The sequence below is a fragment of the Carettochelys insculpta genome, chromosome 12 (genome assembly GCF_033958435.1).
Source record: "Carettochelys insculpta isolate YL-2023 chromosome 12, ASM3395843v1, whole genome shotgun sequence".
In the NCBI taxonomy this organism is placed as follows: domain Eukaryota; kingdom Metazoa; phylum Chordata; order Testudines; family Carettochelyidae; genus Carettochelys; species Carettochelys insculpta.
In genome coordinates this window covers 14732978-14759524 of record NC_134148.1, presented here as the reverse complement: position 1 = coordinate 14759524, position 26547 = coordinate 14732978, and the positions used below count along the sequence as shown (strand labels likewise).

At 47.0% G+C, this 26547-nt stretch overlaps 1 protein-coding gene and 1 long non-coding RNA gene across 3 annotated transcripts in view; one reads left to right on the top strand and one right to left on the bottom strand.

Moving 5' to 3' along the window:
* ENTREP2 (endosomal transmembrane epsin interactor 2) overlaps positions 1 to 26547 on the top strand; it is a 458153-nt gene that overhangs the window by 388856 nt on the left and 42750 nt on the right. The window lies entirely within an intron of this gene.
* Positions 5163 to 22792, bottom strand: LOC142019664 (uncharacterized). Its single transcript, XR_012647147.1, has 3 exons — positions 22662 to 22792; positions 15091 to 15203; positions 5163 to 5372 (listed from the first exon to the last, which is right to left on the bottom strand). It is a non-coding gene; the product is annotated as an uncharacterized LOC142019664 (long non-coding RNA).

Here is a 26547-nt window from a genome sequence, read left to right as displayed (position 1 = left end):
CACCTCTGTCTGATACAAAAAACAGCCTTTTGTTTCTCTTCACAGACAGGGCAAATCGCTGTCTTACTGTAGAGTTCCTTCAGGTGGTTTCTGTTTGCAGTAGCCTTTGGTGGTTTCCCATTCAGAGTCTTAGTATTGCATTAAACAATTAGATTTTCCATTACCAGATAAACAAGGTAGGTGATAACCCCCGTTGTCTGAATATACAAGGACTAATTTCTGCCCCAAATATGTAAAGCATACTTTCAGTATAAATACATTATTCCTTAAATATTACCTGTGTATATGTCTCTTAGTGATTATGAAACTCGACAAGATCTGAACTTCCTGTAGATATTTATTTGGTGTAACGAGTTTGTCAGGTCAGAGGTGATAGCTTTTTCCAAGAGCGGGGGAACCTTTGCCAAGGGATCTTGGAGTCACATCTTCCAGGCCCTACCCCGCTGCCCAAGACCCTGTGGGAGCCAAGTGTTCCTCTGCCACTGTAGGGGCAAGCCACTCCTCCCCAAGAAAGGGAGAGGGCAAACAGCAAGCAGCCCCAGCTGCCCTTAGTCCAAGTGGGAGCGCAGGGAGTGGTGGAAGGAGTGGCACACAGAGAAGAGGGAGGGCAGGCAGCAAATGGCCCCAGCCCTGGCAACAGCACAAGGGTAAGGGAGGGCAGGTGTCACCTATGGGTAAGGGGGGAAGCGGGTGCATCCCTCCTGGGTGGGCAATCTTGGGAGTCTCTTTAAAGTAAAGTCCATCAGTTGTCAGGGAGGGAGTGGGAGCAATCCCTGACCATGTCTCTCTCCGCTGGTCTCTGTTGATTTTCAGCATCTCTCATCAATGGTTTGGTCCAGTATAGGGGTCCAATGTGGATGGGTGGTCTGCATTGCTAAGGAAGGCTGGTGACTCCTCCATCATGTCTCCGTTACTCCTTCTGGTATTGGTGGTGGTCCATCATGTGCTCAGTGTAAATGTCACAGGACCACTTAATGGCATCAGAGACAATCAACCACCTCATGAGGTAGGTGTGGTGGTGACTGATGCTGCAGGCTTCTAGTGCCACCTCGTTTTGGGGGTCCCATGCACCCAGGGCCCTCAGCAGCAGAAGGGGCCTAATCTCATCTGCTCTGTACAGAAGCAAGCCATCTCTAGCAGTTTTGCATCGCCAACAACAAGGACATCCTATGGACACCAAAATGCAACAGCAGACCAACTAAACAGGAATTTTTCACAAACGCACTAATGGGAGCTGGGTCTTGGAATACTAAAAAGTAGCCAATAATGTGGAATCTACTCAACTGATGTTTTCATAATTCCAAGTGCTCACAGTACTGCTCCCAGGCTAGACATGGACACAACTCTTTGGGAGATGCCTTACTTGTGAAATGCAAAGCTGCATTCCATACCTCCTGTCCTTCTACTGAATTTATGTCCTTCATAAAATCAGGAAAGACAAATCCAGAGCCATCCACATTGCACCAACCTGGCCAAGACAAACATGGCTCCCATACCAGGAAAAGATGGCTGTGAGACTACCACAAACCCTCCCACCTCATGCCTCATCTTCTGACATAGGATGGCTCCATCACCCCAACCTTTCAATCCTCCATCTCAAGGCAGGTGGTTCACACTGCCCATAGCTCCAGTAGATTTATGGATACCCTCAATGACCTGCCATCACTTTCGCCCCCGATCCATAACAGGAATCCCAGATGACAACATAGTGACTGTTTTAAATAAATCTCAAGGCCTGGCTAATCCATAGATGACAGGTCTTGAGACAGACCATTCCAGGAGAGTACAGGGCATACTGCTGAATGCATAAAAAAGACATACATGCACAAGTGGAAATGAATCTGTACCTCGTAGCAAGATAGGCAAATTACTCTATGATTGGCCCATGACCCATAATCCTTGATTATATATTGACACTCAAAAAGTTGGGCCCCTTGGCTAGCTCATGCAGAGTGCATCTAGTAGTCATCACAACCTTCCACACTACGTTACTCGGATTCACCATCTTCGCTTACTTCATTCACTGCAAATGCTTCCTAAAGGGCAGCGAGAACACTTAACCCACACTGCGGGATCCAACTCTCATAGAATCATAGAATGCTAGGACTGGAAGGGACCTTGAGAGGTCATCGAGTCCAGCCCCCTGCCCTCATGGCAGGACTAAGTACTGTCTAGAGCATCCGTGATAGACATCTATCTAATCTGTTCTTAAATATCTCCAGCGAGGGAGATTCCACAACCTCCCTAGGCAATTTATTCCAGTGTTTGACCACCCTGACAGTTAGGAACTTTTTCCTAATGTCCAACCTAAACCTCCCTTGCTGCAGTTTAAGCCCATTGCTTCTTGTTCTATCTTCAGAGGCCAAGAACAACAAGTTATCTCCCTCCTCCTTATGACAGCCTTTTAGATACTTGAAAACCGCTATCATGTCCCCCCTTAATCTTCTTTTTTCCAAACTAAACTAGCCCACGTGGGATCTCAGTCTTGTTCTCCATGTCCTCATAGGCAAATCCTTTGAATCATTAGCAACCTGCTCATTATTGCACCTATCCAAGAAAGTCACCTTCCTAGTAGCTATCACATCAGCAAGAAGGTTGGGGGAACTGGGTGCTCTACAGGTGCACTCACCTTATACTACATTCCTCAATGACAAAGTAATCCTAAAACCACATCCTGAATTCATGCTAAAGGTCACCTCCCTCTTCAGTCTCCACCAGCCCATTTACCTACTGTATATTTTCCCAAGCCACATGCTGTCAACAGAGGGGCATCCCATCACATACTAGACATCTGCAGAGCACTGGTGTTCTATATTAAAAGAACAAAAACATTTAGAATATCACCCAGACTATTTGTGCCTACAACAGAATGTTCCCAGGGTCAAACCATTTCAATGCAGAGGCCTTCTAAATGGATATCTATTTGTATCCAATTGTGTTACCAACACGATAATCTGCAAGCTCCAATCCCCACCCCCACCCTCGTGCTTTGCACACACTCCACTAGAGTGCTAGACACATTGGTAGTCTTTCTCAATAATATCCTCTTCACTGACATTTGCAAAGCAGCTACCTGGCCATCAGGCCAGTCCTTTACCAAACACTATACATTGGGACAGCAATCAGCTGTAGGTGCTCAGTTTGGACTCTTGGTGCTCTCCACCATAGACAAATCAACTCCAAAACCCTTTGTCTCTACTGAGGGGCACTGCTCTAGAGTCACCTAAAGTGGAGCACCAACAGAGGCACCTTTCGAAGAAAAAGAGAGGGTTCATCACCTTGTTTGATAACTGAGGTTCTTTGAGATGGTTGTCCCTGTGGGTGCTCCATTATTTTCCCATCTCCTCCGCTTTGGAGTTTCACAGGGATCCTGTGAGACTGGTAGAGGTAGAGAAGGAACTGAGGGATGGTTGGCTGCACAAATGGGGTTACTGCTCAGAGCAGCGTGAGATGGCTGCGACACGTTCATGACCAACTGGGGCTCTGCTACTGCATATCTCCAATTAGACACACAGGGCACCAAGACACCTACAGTGGAGCACCCATAGGAACCATCATCTTGAAAAACCTTAGTTACTGCACAAGGTGTGTAACCCTCTCTTACCTCACCCATATTCTCTCGCTAACTTTTTGTTTAATAATCGCCACTATTTTCTGTTCTTTTTTATATTAATACAAAGTCTTTTAAAGGGCTAAGCCCTTGCTGAGTGTGCCTCAACTGGTTCTTTTTTGCAGGGAAAAAATAATGAGGCAGTTTTAGATGTTGGTCCATAGATTGTGCTGTTAAACCCCGCTTCTCCCTTCTTTTCCATTCCAGGAGAGAAATCTGCACCAAAATATTAAAAATCCTATGAATAATATTTTAAAATCCTGCATGTATTTCCCAAAATAACACAATATAATCACACCAGTTTCAATTATTTTGAATGGCCAAGGGGACTTTCATCCCCCGGCGGGAGTTCCCCATCGGGGACACAACGATGCCACCCTGCATCGCGGCAGACGCGACCTACCCCCTGCAGGCCTGGCTGATGCGGCCACACACCGGACACATCCAGCCGAGCCAGGACCTTTTCAATGAGTGGCTGAACCATGCCCGGAACACCATCGAGCAGGCGCTCGGCCACCTCAAGGGGCGTTTTAGATGCCTTTGCACCTGGCTGGAGGTGGGCCCCCCCAACATCCTGGCGGTGGTCGGGGCCTGCTGCACTCTCCATAACCTGGTGGAGGCAAAATGCAAGCCCTATATGCAGAGGTGGGCTGCCGAGGCAGGACGCGGGTACAAACAGCCCCTCGCTGCCCTGTGCCACTAAGTCCAGCAGGCCCATGCACGCACACACCCCACCCACACCCTGCCCACACACACACACACACCCCACCTGCAACCTGAACACACACGTACAACCACCAGCACCCACGCACAGGGGACACAGGGTAAACCATAAAAATAAACATTTACTGTAACGAAAAACTGTGCCCCTCGTTATTCAAGGGGAACTATTTACACGTGTCTGGGGAGGGTGAATGGGGAGAACTATATATACGGGTGTGGGGAGAACTATTTACATGGGAGTGGAGAAGGTGAATGAGGAGAACTGCTTACATGGGAGTGGGGAGAGTGGACAGGGGCTGGGGTGGGGGGGCTTCACCCCTCCAGGGGGCTCGAGGGCCAGGATCCCTGTTGCCCATGCCCATCCCTTCCTCCCCGGGTCCAGGGGCTCTGCCGGCGCCGGGCCGGGGCCTGTGACACAGGGAGGTAGGGGCGCAGCTTGGGCGCGGTCCCCACACCTGTGCCGGGCTTGGCACAGGGGGAGGCAGGGACCAGGGGCTTGGCCTCCACTTGGCCAGCAGGCTGTTGGACAGGCAGATGAGTCTGGCCGGGGAGAGGTGGGAAGGGATCAGGGCCTCCAGGTTGGCCTCCTCGGGGGAGGGGTGTTGTTGGGGGGACAGGGTAATGGGGGATTGGGATGGGGGGGGGAGCCGCTGGGAGAAGGGGGATGCATGGGCAAGGGGGGCCTGGGGGACAGTGGGAGGCGATGAGGGTTGTGGGTGTGGGAGTGACCTGCGATGGAGTGGTGGCAGGGTCCAGGTGGCTGACCACAGCCTGGGTGAGGGCGTCCAAGTTGGACCCCACCCAGTCCCATGCTGCCGCTCCATGGCAAGCCACTCCTGCATGACTCCCGTCAGCTCCCTCAGGGTGGCCGTGTGGGCTGTGTCCCCTGCCTCCTCCTCACCATCCTGGTGGCGCCAGCGGAGGGACAGGCAATGGCCCTGTGCTTGTCCTGTCTGAGGCCTGAGCCACTTCCCCTCACCCTCGGTGGTGGGGCTCCCTGGGCCTGTCGTGGGGGTGGTCTGGCTGTTGGCTTCTGGAACTGTGGAGACAAAAGGGGAGAGGAACGGGCCATTAGTCCCAGTGAGGGACCCCACTGAACCCACCCACCCCATCCCGGCAGTCCTGCAGGGATCGCATCTGTGGTTCCTGGTCTGGTTGTGGGAGCACTGGCTCTTCTCTGGCTCCCTAGGTCCCTCGGCAGCCCGGCAGCCCGTGGTACTGTCTGGCTCGCATGGTGCTGGCTGCCACATGTCAACCCAGTGCAGCCAGGGAGGCGGGGCCATCTGGCCTGCCCGTGCCCTGGAGGTGATGTCCCTGTGGGTGGGCTGCAGCCACCCTGGGCAGCACTGCGTGCCCCCTCCCCTGACCCCGTGCCCACCAGCTTGCATGGTGCATACCTGTGGGTCCCTCCAGGAACTCAGGTGAGGTGCGGTCAGAGGGGGCTAGGCTGGATAGGCCTGAGGGGACATTGATGATGAAGGCCCCCTCACTCAAGCCCTCATCATTGCTGATGTCCTGGATCCTTTGGGGGTGCCTGCGGGTGTCCGGTAGTTCGGGCCAGTCCTCCCCCTCAATCCCCGCCCCTGTCTCCTCTGGCTCAGTTGGGGGTCAGCGGTGTCAACATACACGGCCGGGAGTCCCTCCTCCTTGAGCCCAAGGAGGCGGTCCAGTTCTCGATAGTAGGGGCAGCTGGTGGGCGCTGTCCCTGACCACCCAGCCGTGTCCCAAGCCCAACAGTACGCCGGCCAGGGCTCCTTGACCTTGAACCTCCTCTGGTCCAGCGTCCGGGTGGGGTGACCCTGGCCAGTGAGGCCCTTGGCCAGGCGCTCGAAAGCGGGCGCATTTTGGCACTGGACCCCCGTCTGCTGCAGGACCTCCTCTCTTCCCACAGGGCAAGGAGGTCCTGCAGCTCAGCCTCTGTCCAGGACGGGGCCTGACGTTTGGGCGTCTGGCTCCCCTCCTGGGAGGACTCCCCCCGGTCCCTGGATGGCTCCTGGGATGGGCAGGGGTCTCGGCTGTTGGCCATGGTGCCGAAGGGGCTGCGGCTTTCCCCAGGCTGTTGTGGCTGGGAGCTGTGGGGGCGTCAGCGTGTGCTCCCTGCTGCCTGCATGCTCTCAGCTTCCTGCCTGAGGGCTTCTGGGAGCCTGCATGCTAAGAGGTGGCTGGACGCTGGAGTCATAGAGCTCCGCTTTTGCTGTGAGCAGCGACGCCACCTGCCAGCTGTGAGCAGCCATGGAGGACCCGCTCTTTCAAAAGAGCAGGTCACGGAGCATCTGCACTTGCTCTCTTTCGAAATTGTCTTTCGCAAGAGGGCGCTTTTCCCATCCCAGGAGCGGAGGACCAACTGCGAAAGCAGGGGGGAGTTCTTTCGCAGTTAATTTTGGAAGAGCGCCATGTCAGTGTAGACGCTCCACAGCTTCTCGTGATCCTAATTTCGAATGTACTTGCTAGTGTAGATGCACCTGGGAGTTGTGGAGCCTCAGGTGCTGATAAGGCTGATCCTTGAACCACAAGTTCTATGACAGTGAGAACAAATGTTTCCAGGTACTGCAGGAGGCCGTTGACTATGGAAGCCAGTCTCTCCTTCCTCCAGTGCCAGTTGTCCTTCTCAGCTTGTCAGCGGGCAAGTTCAAAATGCAGGGGACCATTGCGTAGTACTTCCCTCCATTTTGAGTGATCCTGGGCAAGAAAACGTGGTTTTTTTCCAGGGACTTTTAAGCTGTGTCTACACGTGCACGCTACTTCGAAGTAGCGGCACTAACTTCGAAATAGCGCCCGTCGCGGCTACACGCGTCAGGCGCTATTTCGAAGTTAACTTCGACGTTAGGCGGCGAGACGTCGAAGTCGCTAACCTCATGAGGGGATTGGAATAGCGCCCTACTTCGACGTTCAACGTCGAAGTAGGGACTGTGTAGACGATCCGCATCCCGCAACGTCGAAGTTGCCAGGTCCTCCATGGCGGCCATCAGCTGGGGAGTTGAGAGATGCTCTCTCTCCAGCCCCTGCGGGGCTCTATGGTCACCGTGGGCAGCAGCCCTTAGGCCAGGGCTTCTGGCTGCTTCTGCGGCAGCTGGGGATCCATGCTGCAGGCACAGGGTCTGCAACCAGTTGTCAGCTCTGTGTATCTTGTGTTGTTTAGTGCAACTGTGTCTGGGAGGGGCCCTTTAAGGGAGCGGCTTGCTGTTGAGTCCGCCCTGTGACCCTGTCTGCAGCTGTGCCTGGCACCCTTATTTCGATGTGTGCTACTTTGGCGTGTAGACGTACCCTCGCAGAGCCTATTTCGATGTGGTGCTGCGCAACGTTGAAGTTGAACATTGACGTTGCCAGCCCTGGAGGACGTGTAGACATTATTCATCGAAATAGCCTATTTCGATGTTGCTACATCGAAATAAGCTATTTCGATGTTGGCTTCACGTGTAGACGTAGCCTTAGAGTGAGAAGACTGGTGCAAAATAGTCACCACACTGTCGTTGACAGATAGAGGGCTTGAAACCAATGGCATGGACACCATGATAAACAAAAATCCTCTATCAGCGGCAGCCTTCATCTGCCTTCACAGCTGTTATAATATTACACTACAGTTTCACCTCCCTTGTGCAGTTATCCTCTGTTTTCTGTCCATATATCCCAGGCCTCCTCACCTGGCCCTGTGAAGGATACGTCCTATTTTCCTCCCTATGTTCAGCTTCCTGCTTCCGCCCTGAATGGTGATCCTTTATTATGGTACTGCAGTAGACCCTGGTGGGTGGAAGGCGCGAGTTCAGGTCCTTGTCAGCAGAATGATTCTTCTGCAGAATTTTACATGTGAATAGTATAGTAAATCATGTTCGGGCTGCTAGGAACAATTTTCAGTTTACCAGTCTGGTCACAGTGAAGGGCTGCTAGGTTAAATAAGTTCTGGTTGATGAAAGAAAAAATGGACTTTAGTAGCCTCAAACCAGTAAGATAAAGTGAGAAAAGTTATTGGAGGAATAAGGTGAAGATAGATATTGACAAAGAGGAAGTGGAAGAAACATTAGTTTTGTGGCTCAAAGACATAGCCATGGAGATGATTCCCTGATCAGAACAGGGGAAGCAGATCAGGGGAAAAAAATTGGTGGTGTGACAGTAAATCCATGAATACTTGTGTGATGGTTTGGATGTACTGTACTAGTGCTGACTCTGGATGATGTGAAGCAAGATGATGATATGCAACACTCCCTGCCGTGCTTATCCCAGAAAAGAAGTATTCATAGGGGCTACACTAGCACACTACGTCAAAGTAGCCTATTTCGACGTAAGAACATTGAAATAGGCTACTTCGACACGTATCGTCTACACGTCCTCCAGGGCTGGTGCCATCGCCATTCAACGTCAAAGTAGCAATGGAGAACGTCGAAAGGAGCTGCCCTGGAAGGAAATGCAGAGCGTCCACACACAAATGCTACCCCCGCCGTCGAAATAAGGGGCCAGCAAAGCTCCAAGCCACTCCCTTAAAGGGCCCTTCCCAGACACACTCGGCCTGCACAGCATGAGATCCACAGAGCCGACAACCGGTTGCAGACCCTGTGCACGCAGCATGGACCCCCAGCTGCAGCAGCAGCAGCCAGAAGCCCTGGGCTAAGGGCTGCTGCACACAGCGACCATAGAGCCCCACAGGGCTGGACAGAGTGGCTCTCAACCCCTCAGCTGATGGCCGCCATGGAGAACCCCGCTATTTCGACGTAGCGGGACGCGGTGCGTCTACACACACCCTATTTCGACATTGAATGTCGAAGTAGGGCGCTATTCCCATCTTTAGATAGGAATAGCGATTTCAATGTCTCGCCACCTAACATCGATTTCAACATCGAAATAGCTCACAGCAAGTGTAGACGCGACGTGTACTATTTCGACGTTGTGCCAGCTACCTCGAAGTAGCTGGCTAGTGTAGACGCACCCAGGATGTTTCAAATTTGCCATGGAAAGGTTGCCCAGTGAAGACAGGTTTCAGGGGTCCATGTTACAGATACTTTTGTCTTGAGAATATTTGGGTCTGTTGTTAAAGCACTTGTCATAGAATCACTTTGTCACCTCACTAGAAATGGTTACCAAAATCCCCACACCTACTCAACAATACTTTGGGTTCAAGACACACTCATTTTAAAGTATTCTTTAGACACTACTCCATATCTTTTCAACAGCAATTTTACACAACATGGTTGTGGATTAAAATTACATTTTGCTGCCACTTTCACCACTGTGTGCAATTTGACTGCATCCTGGGATTTTTCTTTTGTAATTTGAAGAAATGTCCATTTGTGACCAGAATGTCAGTACCAGAGGTGTTTTATTTGTATTTTAAGGCAGCCTTCAGTTCACATCTTGATTCACGAATGGCTACTGCATTAATTCATGACATTAACTTTTACAATTAAGCTTCTGGATTTAGGCATAATAATATTGGATATTGATTGTAACCATGTTAAAGCATTAATTGTAGCAGACTTTCTTTAACTTCTAGAGCACTGATTTATTATCACTCATCAAAGCAGTGTTATCCATCAATGTGTATTCATCCTTTATCTTCTCCACTGTTGCTAACAATTCATCGTGTTAGTTATATGATATTTGAAACAATTCCTTATTGTGTAAGGGAAATAAGTGAATGATGAGACACAAACTGTAGCATGTAATTGCTGTTGTCGTCAGCAATTATGATGATTCAGTGTGTGTCTTGTGAGGTTAACTTAGCTAAACAGACTCTTTGCATTACCTAATTGAAAATAGCAAACAGCTTAATGATTTTTATCCCGCACTTGCGGATAAAGATACAAAGTTTCATGTAGTACAGCCATAACACTTGAGGCTGTGATCAATAGGATATCTTCAAGGAAAACAGTTTTGTTCAGGAGCCAATGTTATTGAAACTCTTTCCTTTAGGTTAGTAGCTGGACTCAGTGCTGTTTTAGGAATACTTTGATGCTTATATTTTACAACTCTAATATATATTGTATAATGTAAGTTATATAATTATATAATTAGTTTTGTATATGTTGGCAGAATTTGTGTGTCTTGTGAGTCAGTTAAGGTTGTTATTAGAATGAAAACGTACATTTTCTTATGTCCCTTGATAAGGGACAATGAACTGTTTGGATAACAGCATATAAACTACCTCCATTCAAAATGTCATAGGTTTAACTGTTTTGTTTTTTTTTAATTGTGATGCTCTTTTCTGTTTTACATGAGCATTCTATTATTTGATGTTGTGAACTTGGCAGTAAACTAACTCTGTGTGTGTGTGTGTGTGTGTGTGTGTGTGTTTTCAAGAAGTTACATGGCCACTTTCTGATTTCAATTACTGTGGTGAAAAGCCAAATTAATTCCTTCAGTGGGCTTTGGATTTACACTTCTATAAAAGAAAGCAATGTTTTCTTCCATAAGTAGAAACTAAAAATATATCTGGATTGGAACAGTTGATTTAAATTGCCAAAAGATTACTAATATGTATTTTCAGTGCATGAATTTCCTATGAATGCCCTTAGAAAATTGTATTAATTGTATGTATAAAGTTTTCTGTGGTGCAAGGTACATAAGCATGTTCATGGAAAACTGTAGGTGCTGGAGCATAACATTTTTATAATTTTATGGGTTTATGCTCAAGAGGGCAGCTGTCCTCCCCTCTTGCGCACCTCCTAGGGGCTGCAGTAGTTGAACTTATTTCCTTACAACTTCCTAAATTCTGCAGCAAGGGCAAGAGAAAGTTTCCCACTGAGAAATTGCCTCCTCATTTCTTTTTCCCAGAATGGTATAGTGAATTGAAACTAAGAAATATTTGATGGAAACCAATTACTTTTTTAAAACAGTGTTTTCATCCTGTAGGATCTTATTTTTGGCTGTTAAAAGTGGGATAACAAATCCCCATGGAAATAAGATTAATTGATACTCTGGTGGGATAGTATACCAAAAACTGTCCTCTTGATTATAGAATCTGTAGAGTATGCTCTTAATGCCTGTTCAGTATGCCCTTAATGTTAGTTCAGTACCTAGCATTTTAACCTCATTGTCTTAGTAAAATTCTAATTTCAGTAACTACATTATACTTACCTGAATCTCCAGTCTCCTTTTATTGGATGAAGTGTTCTTTCTTACTGGTCTGCAGCGCTGCTGGAGGTTGCTAAATAAAAATTACTGCATTTTACCCCATACATGATAGTGCTGCAACAATGGGCAAAGTAAATCCTCTGTGCAGCATAAATCGGCTGCATTATTATTTAGAGACTTTTGTACGATGCTTTGGAATCTGTTGGATGAACAAGCACCGTTGTTTAGTCTTAGAAACATAAGGAAAATAGGAGTTCTTTTTTGGGAAGAAAAAAAGCAGGTGAGAAAAATTAGAATTTTCCTTTTTGTAGACTTTTATGTTTAAAGCCCCAAATACAGTCAAATTATATTTCAATGTAAAAAGAATAGTTTTGCCACTGTAAAAAGAGTAGTCCATTTTAGCATCAACTCTTCATTTAGCTGGTGCTGCTATTACGTTATTTAAGCACCTGCTGTAGGCCGGTAGTGTAATTTTAGTGCTTCATTACTAAGATTAAAAAACTTCCACTTTAATTATATGTACTGCACGAACCCTCTCTAGTAGTATAAATCCACTAAAGCTGTCACAGTAGTTGCTAACCTTTTGTAGAGGTTACAGTTTTCAGAAAGGTAGCTAATTAAACATTTATGTAACAGCAATGAACTTGTGACTTTGTGCATTGAGGCCTAAAGCTACTCAATTTCTTAAGTGTGTATGAGAAAGGAAAGGTTAACTACTCCATGGGCTAGTATGAACAATGCTGGGCTTCCCCACTATAACTGTACAGTGTAAATACTAAGCCAGTAGAGTTGTAAAAAGTCAAAAATGTTCTATTATAGGGAGAAGGTGTCTATAGCATGGGGGGGTTGTTTTATTTATTTTAGTTCTTTCTTCTCTTGCATTGGGGAAAGTATCTTCAGAGCGATAGTTATACCTTGGAAATCATCTTTCTGCTAAAGTCAGCATTGATGTGGAAATCCATCATTGTCTGAGCTGTGCAAGTTCTACTTTTGCCCACTTGACACAAAGGATCTTTGAGAACTGGGACATCTATTCCAAGACGAAGCTCTTTGTATATTGTGTAGTGGTTGTTCCAATGCTGCTGTATGCTTATGAAACCTGGGCAATATACAAATGTCCTTTGAAGGCACTTGAACAATATTATCAACACTGCCTCAGGAGAATCCTAAATGTCTCTTGGGAGGATAGGCTCATGAACACTAGCATCCTGGAATAGTCAAACATGGCCAGCATTGAATCCATTATCCATTCATTAATAACTTAGTTGGACTGGTCATGTGGTTCAGATGTCTGATCAGTGCCTCCCAAAACAAGTTCTGTTTTCCAAGTTGGAGGAAGGACAGAGGAGCATTGAGGGCCAGTATAAGTGATATAAGGACATACTGAAGGCACACATGGAAAAATGCAGCATCAGTGTCAACACTTAGAGAAGTTTGCCCAAGACCGTCCCCAGTGGAGAATGGCAATCTGGTGAGGGGGTGGCACAATTTGAGAGGTCCCGCTGCAGTGCAGACGAGCAGAGGTGGAGAAGAAGAAAAGAGCATCAGAAACTGCCCTGCACCACTCCAACAACTGCCAACCCCTGCTCCTTATGTGATAGGATCTGCGGCTCCAGAACTGGGCTGATCAGCTGTCAATGGACTCACGACTAAGACGGTGACATGAAGACGCCCTAGTCATTATTGGGTGACCATCAGGAAATATGCAACTCTTTAAATATCTCTGAGTTCTGCTCCACAAAAGCAATTAATATATATCTAAAGCACCATAGGAAACCAACGTTTCATTATGGATGTTGTTTTGCCTGATTAGCATTTTTCCATTATTGTTATGGAAAGACAATCATCTGTTCGTTAAGGTGGATTAATGTTACCAGTCAGGGTTAGTTATAAGATCCATTTCCAAACCTTCCTTCAATTAGGACAGTGTAAAATTGCCAGCTGAAAACTGAAGCTGTTATCTTTAGGCTTAGAGTGTTCTCTGTAGATGTCAGGTAATTCCACTAAACAGTTCTGAAGGTAAAATTAATTAAAAATTATCCCTTTGCAAGTTTGAAAATAGTCTCACTTCTTGACTACTTTGGTCTAGAAAGGTTTATACATTTAAGCCCAGATCCTCCAAAATCTACTTCATGCATAAATGTAATCACTTCAGCAGTCCTCTTAACTTTAGTATAGTACTCACTCAAACAACTTCCCTCCGCATGTCAATGTTTGCACGACAAAGGCGTTAATATTTGTAAAGATAAACTGGACCAAAACTCCTGGACATATGGGCTACGTCTACACGTGCAGCCAACATCGAAATAGTCTATTTCGATGAATAACGTCTACACGTCCTCCAGGGCCGGCAACGTCGATGTTCAACTTCGACGTTGCTCAGCCCAACATCGAAATAGGCGCAGCGAGGGAACGTCTACACGTCAAAGTAGCACACATCGAAATAGGGATGCCAGGCACAGCTGCAGACAGGGTCACAGGGCGGACTCAACAGCCAGCCGCTCCCTTAAAGGGCCCTTCCCAGACACAGTTGCACTAAACAACACAAGATACACAGAGCTGACAACTGGTTGCAGACCCTGTGCCTGCAGCATGGATCCCCAGCTGCCGCAGAAGCAGCCAGAAGCCCTGGGCTAAGGGCTGCTGCCCACGGTGACCATAGAGCCCCGCAGGGGCTGGAGAGAGAGCATCTCTCAACCCCCCAGCTGATGGCCGCCATGGAGGACCCAGCAATTTCGACGTTGCGGGACGCGGATCGTCTACACGGTCCCTACTTCGACGTTGAACATCGAAGTAGGGCGCTATTCCTATCTCCTCATGAGGTTAGCGACTTCGACGTCTCGCCGCCTAACGTCGAAGTTAACTTTGAAATAGCGCCCGACGCGTGTAGACACGACGGGCGCTATTTCGAAGTTGGTGCCGCTACTTCGAAGTAGCGTGCACGTGTAGACGCAGCTATGGTGGGTTTTATTTGGTCTATTGTTTGTTTTGTTACTATGTGTATCTCATTTTCTTCTAGGAGATTTTGGTAGCAGGGACTGAATCTTTCTCTTGCACATAGACTCTTGTACCTAAGTATTATGTGACTCCTACAATATGTCCTAGGAAGAAATGCTTATTTGTAATTTTTTCAAAGGCTTAACACAAATAAATATTAAATGTTATGCAGCATAACTAAGGTCTCATTTATCCCCATCACAGCTGCTGCCACAATAAACCTGGATCAGCGATTCTCAACCTGCTTGCAGCCCAATTTGCACACAGCTGTAACCCAGCTGCATGCTAGAAAAATTCAAAGTTAGCTGCCTCTCACTCCTGTTCCTGGCAGGAGCAGATGCGCCACAGAGCCCTGCTAGAGCACTCTTCACAAGCAGGGAAGGTGAAGCCACCCACTGGGGCAGTGGAGGAGCTCATCTGGTTCCTTCCTCCCTCCCTGTGTTGCACAGACTGGTGGAGTTGCCAGGTGTCTGGTTTTTGATTAGGACGTTTGGCGGAAAAGGCAATCCAGCAGTGCCCAGCAGATCTGCTGGCTAGAGGCCAAAAGTTTAGTTGCCACTGGCAGGGAAGGAGCAGGGTCATTAACTGTGCAAGCCATGAGCCCACACCTGACATGGCCCCTCCTGATTTCTGTGAGTGCCAGCCAGGGCTTGCTTTGCTCTGCTCAGCCTGCCACGGGGAGGGAGGCTGGGTCCTACCTATGCTGTGCCTTCTTGCTTGGCCCCTTTGCCTGAGTGAGGTAGGCTGCTTCTTCCTGGTCTCTGTCCTTTTCTGCATATTCTGGATCCAGTTTCTATACAGCAGTGAGTACCTGTGGGAGGGCAGGGCAAGAGGTCAGGTGGGAAGTGGAGGGGAAAGAAAAGGGGATGACTTAGGACCTGCTGCTAGGGGATGAGCAGTAAGCTGCCACCACACTTCTGGATGCCTGTACCAGAGTCATCTGGAGAAAAGCGGTGCCCATCATCTACTGGTTCTGTCCAGACTGGGAGCTCACAGGCAGACCAGGAGGCTGCCCTGGAAGTTCCATCTCTGAGGGCAGAGCTGGGGTGGGGTGAAAATTTGTCCCATGGGAGGCTACCCAGCTAGTGTTACCCATGGCTTGGTGGGTGGGATCGTCCTAGCCTCTTACTGTTTGAGAGTATGAGAAAGGTGTGGAGGGATGTGTGTTCAGCTGGGCAGCCACAGCAAGCCGGGTGAGGAAGAGCCCTCTTCCTCCTGTCCCCTCCCCATGCAATCTCTGCTACGGAGTGCTAATCGCCACCTCATCAGTGTCCTTCTGGCCTGGGCAGCACTCCAGTGTGGAGCCCGCTAGGGGACTGAGTGCATGTTCCTGGTGTACTTCCTGCACTCACTATAGCCTGGAATAGCCCCCTGTGTCTGAGCTACACCCTCTCCATAGTCACTACCACCAACCAGAGGTCAGAGTCCATTCACTAACTGGACCACCTCCAGCCGGGCTCTAGCCCTGCCTCACACGAGGTGAGAGGTGCCCAGGCACAGAGCTGTTGTGTGCCACACATCATGCAGACTGCACTGCACCTCCTCGCATGCCTCTTCCCTCTTTCTCATACACACACACTTCCCATTAGTTTCACACAACTTTCATTACACTCGCTTGTGTAAATCAGTGTGTTAGCAGGAAAAAAAAAACCTTTATTTCAATAAATAGATTGGGCTGTTTGGAGTTAGTTTTAAGTGACTTTCAGGGATACACAGTGAAGTTAAGTCCTGTACAGGCATTATAGTAGCGTAGATGCAACTCACACAATACAAGGAGAGCTGTATATGAAGCCGACAATGGTGAATAGGTTGGGAACCACTGCAACCCAGCTGCAGATGGGTAATGGATCAAAATGATTTTTCAAAAATAAGGGCCTAAAATTAGGGTCCCAAATCCATGTCCATGAACTAAATTAATTGGGAAGCACTGTGGTGTAATGGATAGTGCACTAGACTACAAACCAGGAGACCTGGATTTTATCCTGGCTGTGCCACTTGCCTGGTGTGTGGCTTTGGGCAAATTACCCGTCTGCACATCTATTTTCTCTCCTATCCTTTGCTTTGTCTGTTTGACATGCAACGTCTTTGCATCAGGGTCTCTGACCTAATTTTTCAGAACCATTTTTAGTTACGTTACGTAAGTTAGTTACACCCTTAGTTATGTAAGGGTGGGTTTTCAAGACTGCATAAATGACTTCGGACCTTTTGAAAATACCACTTTTGGGTCTTTAAACATGGACTTAGGAGCCTAACATTAAAGTCTCAGTCTTGAAAATTTGGATCTGTCTCTAACATGTGTTTGGTGTATAGCACGGTGGATCACGATCCCACTTGTGATCTCTCTGCTACCAACAGTTTCTATTGACCATTGGAGGCTGCTCAGTGCTCAATATGTTAAAAATTCAGGCCAGTGTCTGAACAAGGATTTAGTATGTGATACTCCCATTTTAGGAAATTTGAGGTCAGATGTCAGATTACACATCTGGCAATTCAGTCATTCACTATTTTGCACATACAGTTTCTTAGCTTATTAGTGTCTTATGGTTTAGACCATCCTTAATTGTTTCGAAGGTGCCTATCGTACAGTGAGCACTCCCATTAATAAAGAACAAATAGTAATATTTGTATATGCTAGCTGATAACACAATTGCATGTACATTTTTGTGCCACATGATTGTGCAGTCCTATTTGTGAAAATGAGGGTCTCTTATTTTGGTAGCATTCAGCTTTACTGCTGATGTGGATGATCACTTTCCTTGTTGTTGCTTTGTCAGCATGCCATTTGCGAGGAAAGAATTAAATATGATGGTAGGTTGCTGCTGACCAAAATGCAGAAACATCTGTTGTAGTTTTGAATGCATTGTTTGTGGCCAAATGGAGCCCAGAAATGCACTATGATTAACCATGGCATCACTAACAGTTGCCATCAGTTGGGGAATTAGATGAACTAACCTTGTAAGTGCTTCCATTCACCAACAGAGCAGAAGAGGTGAAGACTTTATAAAAAGCGCAGCTGTGCTCAGAAGCTGTTTGCCATGAGGGTTGAGAAATCTACACTGCCATTGTCCAAGTGGTAGAAACCAGTGAAGATCTTTGTAAACTTATGTGGCAGTGGACTGCATTATCATTTTCCAGTTTAGAGATTGGCTCTTTTTATTTTAATTAATGATGCTTTTTGCTTTTCATTTTCAGTCCTCTAAGACTACAGGAACAGTGATTGAAGATAACAGTGACACTGCAAAACACACTTCTCTTTCCTGTTTGTTTCTTTTGTCACTACTGATCTCCTGATTCTTTCATTCAAAAATTGATCATTGCAGTGGTTTGAGGAGGGAGGTACTTACATTTCGCAGGCTTTGAGTGGATTCAAGGAAGAACAGTTGCTCTGTTTCAGATTAGAATAATGGCAATTTTTGGAGTAAAAGCTGACGTGGGAGCAGACATTCATCAATTGAGTAAACGAGCTAGACACTGTGAATATTTTATTATAAAAAACAAACATTTCTCTTTTTCTCAGGTGCTTTGTTTCTTTTGTTTTATTTTACATAACCATAGAATCATATAATAGAATTCTAGGGTTGGAAGGGACCTCATGAGGTCATCTAGTCCAGCCCCCTGCCCGAAGCAGAATCAACTCCAACTAAATCATCGCAGCCATGACTATGTGAAGCCGGGATTTAAAAACCTCTAGGGATGGAGATTCCACCACCTTTCTTGGTAACATATTCCAGTGCTTCACCACCCTCCTGGTGAAGTAGTTTTTCCTAATATTCAACCTACACCTCTCCCTCTGTAACTTCAGACCATTTCTCCTTGTTCTGTCATCTGTCACCATTGAGAACAGTCTCTCCATTCTCTTTAGAGCCCCCTTTCAGGAAGTTGAAGGCTGCTATCAAATCACCCATCAGTCTTCTCTTCTGCAGACTAAAGAAGCCCAAATCTTTCAGACTTTCCTCATAGGTCATGTGCTCTAGACACTTCATCATTTTCATTGCCCTCCACTGAACACTTTCCAATCCACCCACATCCTTTCTGTACTGCAAGGGGAGGGGTGTGTGTGCAGAGCTGGATGCAACACTCCAGATACGGCCTCACCAGAGCTGAGTAGGGGGAAATAACAACTTCTCTAGATCTGCTGGAAATGCTTCTCCTAATGCACCACAATATGCTATTAGCCTTCTTTGCTACAAAGGCACACTGTTGACTCATATCCAGCCTCTCATCCTCTGTAATCCCCAGGTCTTTTTCTGATGCATTGCTACTTAGCCAGTTGGTCCCCAGCCTGTAACAGTGCTTGGGATTCTTCCATCCCAAGTGCAGGACTCTGCACTTGTCCTTGTTGAACCTCATCAAATTTCTTTTGGCCCAATCCTCCAATTTGTCTAGGTCAGTCTGGACCCTACCTCTACCCTCCAATGTATCCACCTGACTCCCTACCTTAGTGTCATCTGCAAATTTGCTGAGGATGTTATCCATCCCCTCATCCAGGTCATTAATAAAGATGTTGAACAGTACTGGCCCTAGAACTGATCCTTGGGGCACTCCACTGGAAATTGACCACTAACCAGACACTGAGCCATTGACCACTACCCATTGGGCCCATCCTTCAAGCCAGTTTTCTGTCCATCTTACAGTCCATGGACAGAAAGACAATCCATACTTCCTTAATTTATGGGCAAGAATATTGTGGGAGATTGTCAAAAGCTTTGCTGAAGTCAAGATATATCATATCTACTGACTTTTCTGTGTGTACAGAGCCAATCACCTCATCACAGAAGCTAATCAGATTGGTCAGGCATGACTTGCCCTTGGTGAATCCATGTTGACTACTCTTGCTCACTTTCCCCTCTTCCAAGGGCTCCAAAATGGATTCCTTGAGGATTCCCTCCACGATTTTTCGGGGGACTGAGGTGAAGCTGACAGATCTATAGTTCCCTGGATTGTCCTTCTTTCCTTTTTTATAGATGGGCACTACATTTGCCTTTTTCCAGTCATCTGGGAGCTCTCTGGATCTTCACGAGTTTTCAAAGATAATAGTCAACTGGCTCTGCAATCATACCGCCCAATTTCCTCAGTACTCTTGGATGCATTAAATCTGGACTCCTGGATTTGTGTGCATCTAGTTTTTCTAAATGGCTCTTAACCTGTTCTTTCCCCACCAAGGGCTGCCCACCCCCTTCCCATACTGCATTGCCTAGTGCCGTAGTATGGGAGCTGACCTTGTCCGTGAAGACTGAGGCAAAAAAAGCATTGAGTACTTCAGGCTTTCCCACATCATCTGTCACCAAGTTACCTCTGTCATCCAGTAATGGCCCCACGCCCTCCCTGATAACTCTTTTATTTTAACATACCTGTATAAGCCCTTTTTGTTGCCCTTAACATTCCTTGCTAGCTGCAGTTCCAGTTGTGCTTTCACTTTCCTGATTACCCCCCGGCATTCTTCAGCCATATATTTATACTCCTCCTTTCTCATCTGTCCAAGTTTCCACTTACATGCATCCTTTTTGAGTTTAAGCTCTCCAAGGATTTCCCTTGTAAGCCAAGCTGGTTGCCAACCATATTTGCTTTTCTTACTGTGCATTGGGATGGTTTGTTCCTGTGCCTTCCATGAGACCTCTTTAAGATACTGCCAGTCCTCCTGAACTCCTTTCCCCTTCATATTGGTTTCGCAGGATATCCTGCCCCTCAGTTCTCTCAGGGAGTCAGAGTCTGCTCTTCTGAAATCAAGGGTCTGTATTTTACTGCTCATCTTTCTTCCTTTTGTCAGGATCCTGAAATCTACCATCTCATGATCACAGCAGCCCATGTTGCCACCCACTTCTTTGTCTCCTACTAGTTCTTCCCTGTTTGTGAGCAGCAGGTCAAGTTGTGCATGGCCCCTGGTTGGTTTCTTCAGCCCTTGTACCAAGAAGTTATCCCCAGCATTCTCCAAAAACTTCCTGGATTGTCTGTGTGCTGCTGTGTTGGTCTCCCAACAAATGTCTGGGTGATTAAAGTCTCCCATGAGAACCAGCACCTGTGATCTGAAACAAAAAGAAGTCTTGTGGCACCTTATAGACTAACAGATATTTTGGCACATAAGTTTTCGTGGGCAAAGACCCACTTCATCAGATGCATGACTTCATCATGATGCATGAAGTGGCTCTTTGCCCACGAAAGCTTATGCTCCAAAATATCTGTTAGTCTATAAGGTGCCACAAGAATTCTTGTTGTTCTTGAAGCAACAGACTAACACCTCTCTGATACTTGTGATCTGGAAGCTTGTCTTAGTTGTCTGAAGAAATCCTCATCTATCTGATCTGTTGGCCTATCACAGACACCACTACATTGTCTCTGTTGCTTTTGGTTTTAAGCTTAACCCAAAGACACTCAGCTCTCTCTACTGCCTCCATAAACTGGAGTTCTGAACAATCATAGTCCTCTCTCACATAAATCGCAACTCCTCCTCCTGTTCTCCCCTGCCTGGCCTTGCTGAACATATACCCTTCTATGACAGTGCTCCTGTTATGTGCATTAGCCCACCAAGTCTCCATTATTCCAATTGCCTCATATTTCTTTGACTGTGCCAGGGCCTCTAATTCCTCCTGTTTGTTTTCCAGCCTTCTTCTAGATATGATAGCCAGGTTTATATTTTAAAAAAAATGGTCCCTTTGTCTCACATCTACAAAAGGTTTCCATTATCAAACTATTCTGCCCCCTGCTGGTTATGTTAAGGTACAATATCTCACTCCCCTTCCAAAATTCTGCAGTAATACACCATGCTATTAGATAGTGTGAACACAGTTGTGTCATATGACAAGCCTTTTTATCCATGAACTCTGAGATCCATTACTCGGTTACTGATACTTGACCAGTATTGCTGTGATTCTACATACCGTCTGATATTTGGGAAAGGATTAATACCCCAATTAAAGGATTAACACGCTTAGAACCTTTCCCTATTTCCTCCTGTAATTATATTTGCCATCCATTTCATATAAGCTGCGTCTACACGTGCACGCTACTTCGAAGTAGCGGCACCAACTTCGAAATAGCGCCCTGGAGGACGTGTAGATGTTATTCATCGAAATAGACTATTTCAATGTCGCAACATCGAAATAAGCTATTTCGATGTTGGCTGCACGTGTAGACGTAGCCATAGTAAGCTACCTAAATAGTTTGGAAATTTCTGTCAGATCACTGGAGCTCATTGTCATTTCAATGTCTGTAAGTCACCTCTAGAAACTGCTATTTCTTGAAATGTTTGAAATATGTCCTTTCTGTATATTTACTGTTCTGAAACGGGAGGCGTCCATCCATGCATCTGTGCCACGGTTGTCAGTGTGAACATTCCACGCACCCCCTACTGCAGCCCCTCCCCCTTTCCCGCTCCACCTCTATGCTCCCTCCCAGCCCCTCCCACTGCACCCGTGACTGCGGCCCCCTCCACCCTCCCCCTGGCTTGCCACCAGTCCATATCCTCATGCGTTCCACTGTAGTCAGTATGAACATTCCCCAGAGCCCCAGTGCCTGTGGCAGGAGTGGGGGCAGGGGAGACTGGTGCCTGTGGGGGGCCACCCAGAGGGGCAGGTGGGGGCACCCTATTGAGCAGTGTTGGTGGGAACATGAGGGGAGGGGAGTGCATGTCCCCTAGGGTTTCTACCAGTCTCATTGGGAGGGGGTCCTGTGTCCAGCACCCAGAGAAACACCGTTTCCCGCTTTGCCACAGGCTGCGCCCCAAGCAGGTTGGCTGCCCAGGCACCATATCTCAGCCAGGCTGGCCCCTCCCATCAGCAAAAAGCTGGGACCGCAAGTTCCAGCTGAAGTGGGCCACTAGCAGAGCAGGAGGCTGGCAGAGGGTGGTCTGCAGGCAGGGGGTGGTCCGGCCAGGGTTCAGCCGCTCAAAGCCGGCATAATACCTGGCCACGCCTGCGCTCTTCTTCCGCCAGCCTCCTCCTGTGCCCTCGGAGCTGCTGCTCAGCGATGCCTCCACAAACGGACCAGTCACCCTTACCCCAATCCTGCTACAAACACCAGTCAACCCCGCACCCCCCACTGAAAGGGGTGGGTCCTGCTAGTTTAAATAAATATCAGAATAATGGTTGTAGTCAGGCCTCCTTGTTATGTCTGTGGGGTTGTCATTTTTCCCCTTTAATTTACTAGCCTATCTATGGGTTATATGTGGGGTTATAGGGTTTAGGCTTGAGGAGGGAGGGTATGGAAGGAGGCTTAGGGCAGGGAGTTTGGACCCAGGAGAGGTTTTGGGGTGCCGGATCTGAAAAGCACTCACCTCAGGCAGCTCCTCACAAATGGTGACATGTCTCTGCTGCTCCTAGGCAGACGTGCGGCTTTGTGGGCTGCCTCTGCTTGCTAGTGCCAGCCCCACAACTTCTGTTGGTTGTGGTTCCCAGCCAGTGGGAGCTATGAAGCCAGAATTCTGGTCGGGGTGTGGGCAGCACACAGAGCCTCCATGGTCACTGCTCCACCTAGGAGCTGCAGGGACTTGTCAGAGCTTCTACAGAGCCATTTTGGGAGCCTACTGGCTCTTCTCCAACTGGAATTTCAATTAATGGAATGGAATTTCAATGATTCGGTGAAAATCAGAAATGCCAGTCTATAGTGCTTTCCGGTTGGTACAGGCCGGGATAACACAGCTGAGAAAGAGAGAGACAGAATCTGCACACGTAATTATTTCAAATTCCTCCTGATCTGCTTCTCTGGTGGCCACAGCCTGCCTATCGTGGTCTGTCTTCAGCCATGCAGAAACCTTCTCCTCTCTCTGTTCGTCTCTCTCCAAGCCTTTGGTGGCTGGTTTCATTCTTCCTTGAACCTAAAGTGTGGTTATTTCTTCCACCTGGCTACGTAGGAATGTCTCAGTTTCTGGTTTTCAATAGAATCTTGACTTCCCCTTCTAATCCAAGAATCTTTTCTTCCACCACAGCCATCAATTTGTACTTCACACATAAGAAATCATGCACGTCACCACCGCTAATTCACTGCTGGCTGTCGTGGAATCAAACATAAAGCTGTACCTGGAAGGGAAGTGTCTCACACTCCCTCTGAAAACTCCCTCCAAACTTCTCCTGTTAGCAGCCTCTGTTCCTGACTGAGTGCATAGGGCTTTGGGGTGAAGGCCTTTCTTTTCAAGAAGCCTTAAGTCCCATTCATCAGCCAACATCATGGGCTCCCAGAGTAAAAGAGCGCACAAGTATTAAACCCAGATAACACAGCCGGTAACAAGGGCAGCAGGGGAAGTGGGGCTGTAGTCCAGAGATCCTGTCTGCAAATGTTAGCACTGTGTGGTTCCACCCCCAAGAGAGTTGCTGGAAGTCGAGCCTCTGAGAGGTGCACTCAAGGGGAACTAACAGGTTCAAAGCAGAGACTGTGTCATTACTGTGAAAGCGGCTAAACCAATACTCAGCAGTTTACAGGGCAAGCTGCATTCAGTGGCTTTTCAGAAACTCTGAAGCAGGTTCCTAAGAAATCCCTTTGAGATTTAAACCAGTGCTGAGAGCAGGTGTAAGCAACTTTAGAGTGAACTGTTGTAGCTCAAACTGCAGTTACCACCATTTCACCAACCATGGTTAAAAATCTTACACAATCTCTTAACTGACATCAAGGTCGCTGGCACATACTCTGACCTTACTGGCCATGAAAGACACATGACTTGGCTGCTTAGGACGCTACTCTTTTTTGTGGTAATCATTGAAATTTTTACACCATAAGACTGCAAGGGAAGAAGGGATAAAGAGAAGAAAATACAATAGTTTGGTAATAAATGCAGGCAGCTCAAAAATCCAAGCTGTTTAGTTTGTGGGCAGTCCCTTTGCAATATGTGTACATCCCCTTACTGCTGTCACAGTAATGGCACCGTCTATGCTTTGGACCCCTGTCATATTACGAAAGACACGAAACTCAGAGAATTGTGCTCCTAAATTAATTATCTGTTCCCACCCACTTTACACCTAATCCAAAGGATTAGATTGCATTGAGCAGAAAATTCAGCAAGACCGCTTGAGGCCAATATTACCTCTCTTCTGGTCAAAAAAAAAATGCAAGTTGTACAGCTCTTTGAAAAGTCTTGGAAAAAGACAAATGAAATTGGATAAACCTTCTAGCCAAGATTACCTTATTTTTTTCAAACACTTGGAATAGAAATCCCTACAAAACTGTTAGAAAGGTTATAATCCTCTTGTACATTTTATTTGGAATAATGAAATTCCTGATATTTTTTAAAAAAACATATAGGCCAATATTTCAAAGGGGATGTGAGGTATAAACCTGAGTGAGTGTTATTGGGCTACAGAGCAAAGCTTTTACTGTATGTATATGTTGTGGTAAGGCTAACCTCGTTCCTGGGCTCCAAGCCTCTGTTCAGTCCAGTGGCCCCCACAGCCAGGACGCCGTTGCCCTTCTTGGGATGGGGGGGAGATGGTGGTCTGGGGTGAACCTGGGTCCCACTCACTCATTCCAGGTTCCAGCCCAGGGATCCTGTGTGGCTGTTACTGGTGGGGAAAGGCTCCCCTTGCCCTGGACACTGCAGCTCTTCTCCCTGGGCCACGTCCCTGGACGATCCCCCTGGTACCTCCTCCAGGTAGTGGCAGCAGCAGCGTGTTCCCCCACCAGGATCCCCCCCCCACAATGCAATCAGTTCTTTCTGGCCTTACGTCAAATCTCAGGGCCACCTGGACAAGGGCCCCAGCCCCTCACTGCTCAGAACTCCTCCTGTCCTTTGGTTTTCCTAAAAAAACTCCCCTTGCTTCTGTCCACTCGCCTCCTTTTCTCTCTTCAATCACCCTCCTCTCCCACTGGGCAAAGGGTTTTTTAAAGGCAGTCTGAAGTGGGACCAGCTGGCCCCAGTTGACCCAGACCAGCCTCCTCCCCAGCTGCTCCCACTGCATTTTGTTTGCCAGTTCAACACGGCCCTGCTTTTCCCTCTTGTACTCACTCCCCCAGCCTTACCATGTCACCATGTGTATATATAACATATACAACACATGGATGTTTGATTATAAATTACAAATAGAAAAGAGGCTAGTGATGACTTTTGCATACAAAATTGATAAGGACAGCACAGGGAAACACTTTCCCAATGGAGGAGTTTTTGATTAGGGAAAATAAGAAGACAGCTTTTAAATCTGATTAAAAAATAATCCTACTAATGGTTTTGTGCCATGACTAGATGGGAATGGTAGAATTAGCAATGATAATGCATATTTTCAATAGATATTTTTGTTCTGTATTTGCAAATAAAAAGTCAGTGCCTATAGTCCTCTCAGAAGATAATGATGACATGCTTTCCATTCCATTAGTAACTCATGAGGATGTGAAACAGCAGCTGCTAAAGTTAGGTGTATTAAAATCAGCAATTCCAGATAACTTGCATGCAAGAGTTTTAAAAATGCTAGCTGAGGAGCTCACTGGACTGTCTTAAATACAGTAGGGTCTCAACATTTGTGAGGGTCCCGTGTTGAGAACCGTTGCGAATGTTGAATTTCGCGAATGCTGTTCCCTCTGGGAGCCTGGCTGCCGATGCTCCTGCCCAGAGCCCCAGGGAAGCTGTGGCTGCTGGCACTCCCTTCCCGGAGCCCTGGGGAAGCAGCTGCCACCGGCACGCTCCACCCCAGTCACAGGGAAGCAGCAGCTGCTAGCATTCTGTGTCCCAGAGCCTGGGGGAAGCGGCCGCTCGCAAATACTTGAATTCACGAACCTTAGGCTTGCAAATGTTGAGACCCTACTGTAAGTCCTGGAAGACTGTGGAAGTTCCAGAAAATGGCAAAGGCATAGATGGGATGACCTTACTAATTTGTCAGCCTCTCAGGCTGACGTTCAGCTGTGGCTCAATAATGGAGCAGCTGATACAAACTAGTTTATATAACTTTCCATTAATTCTTTATTAGTTAATGATAATCAAACTGGGTTTATGTAATACAGATCTTGTCAAACTAATTTGATAGCTTCTTTTCATGAGACTGTTCACCAAGTTTGAGTGTTAAAGGATATAATGTTGAAATAACATTAAACTTATTTAAGGTATTTGACTTGTTACTGTACAATATTTTGATTTAAAAACTATAAAAATACAAAATTAACATGATACACCTTAAATTCAATAAAACTGGCTAAGTGACAGGTCTCAAAATATAAATGTATTGTATTACGTTTTGTATTGAGGT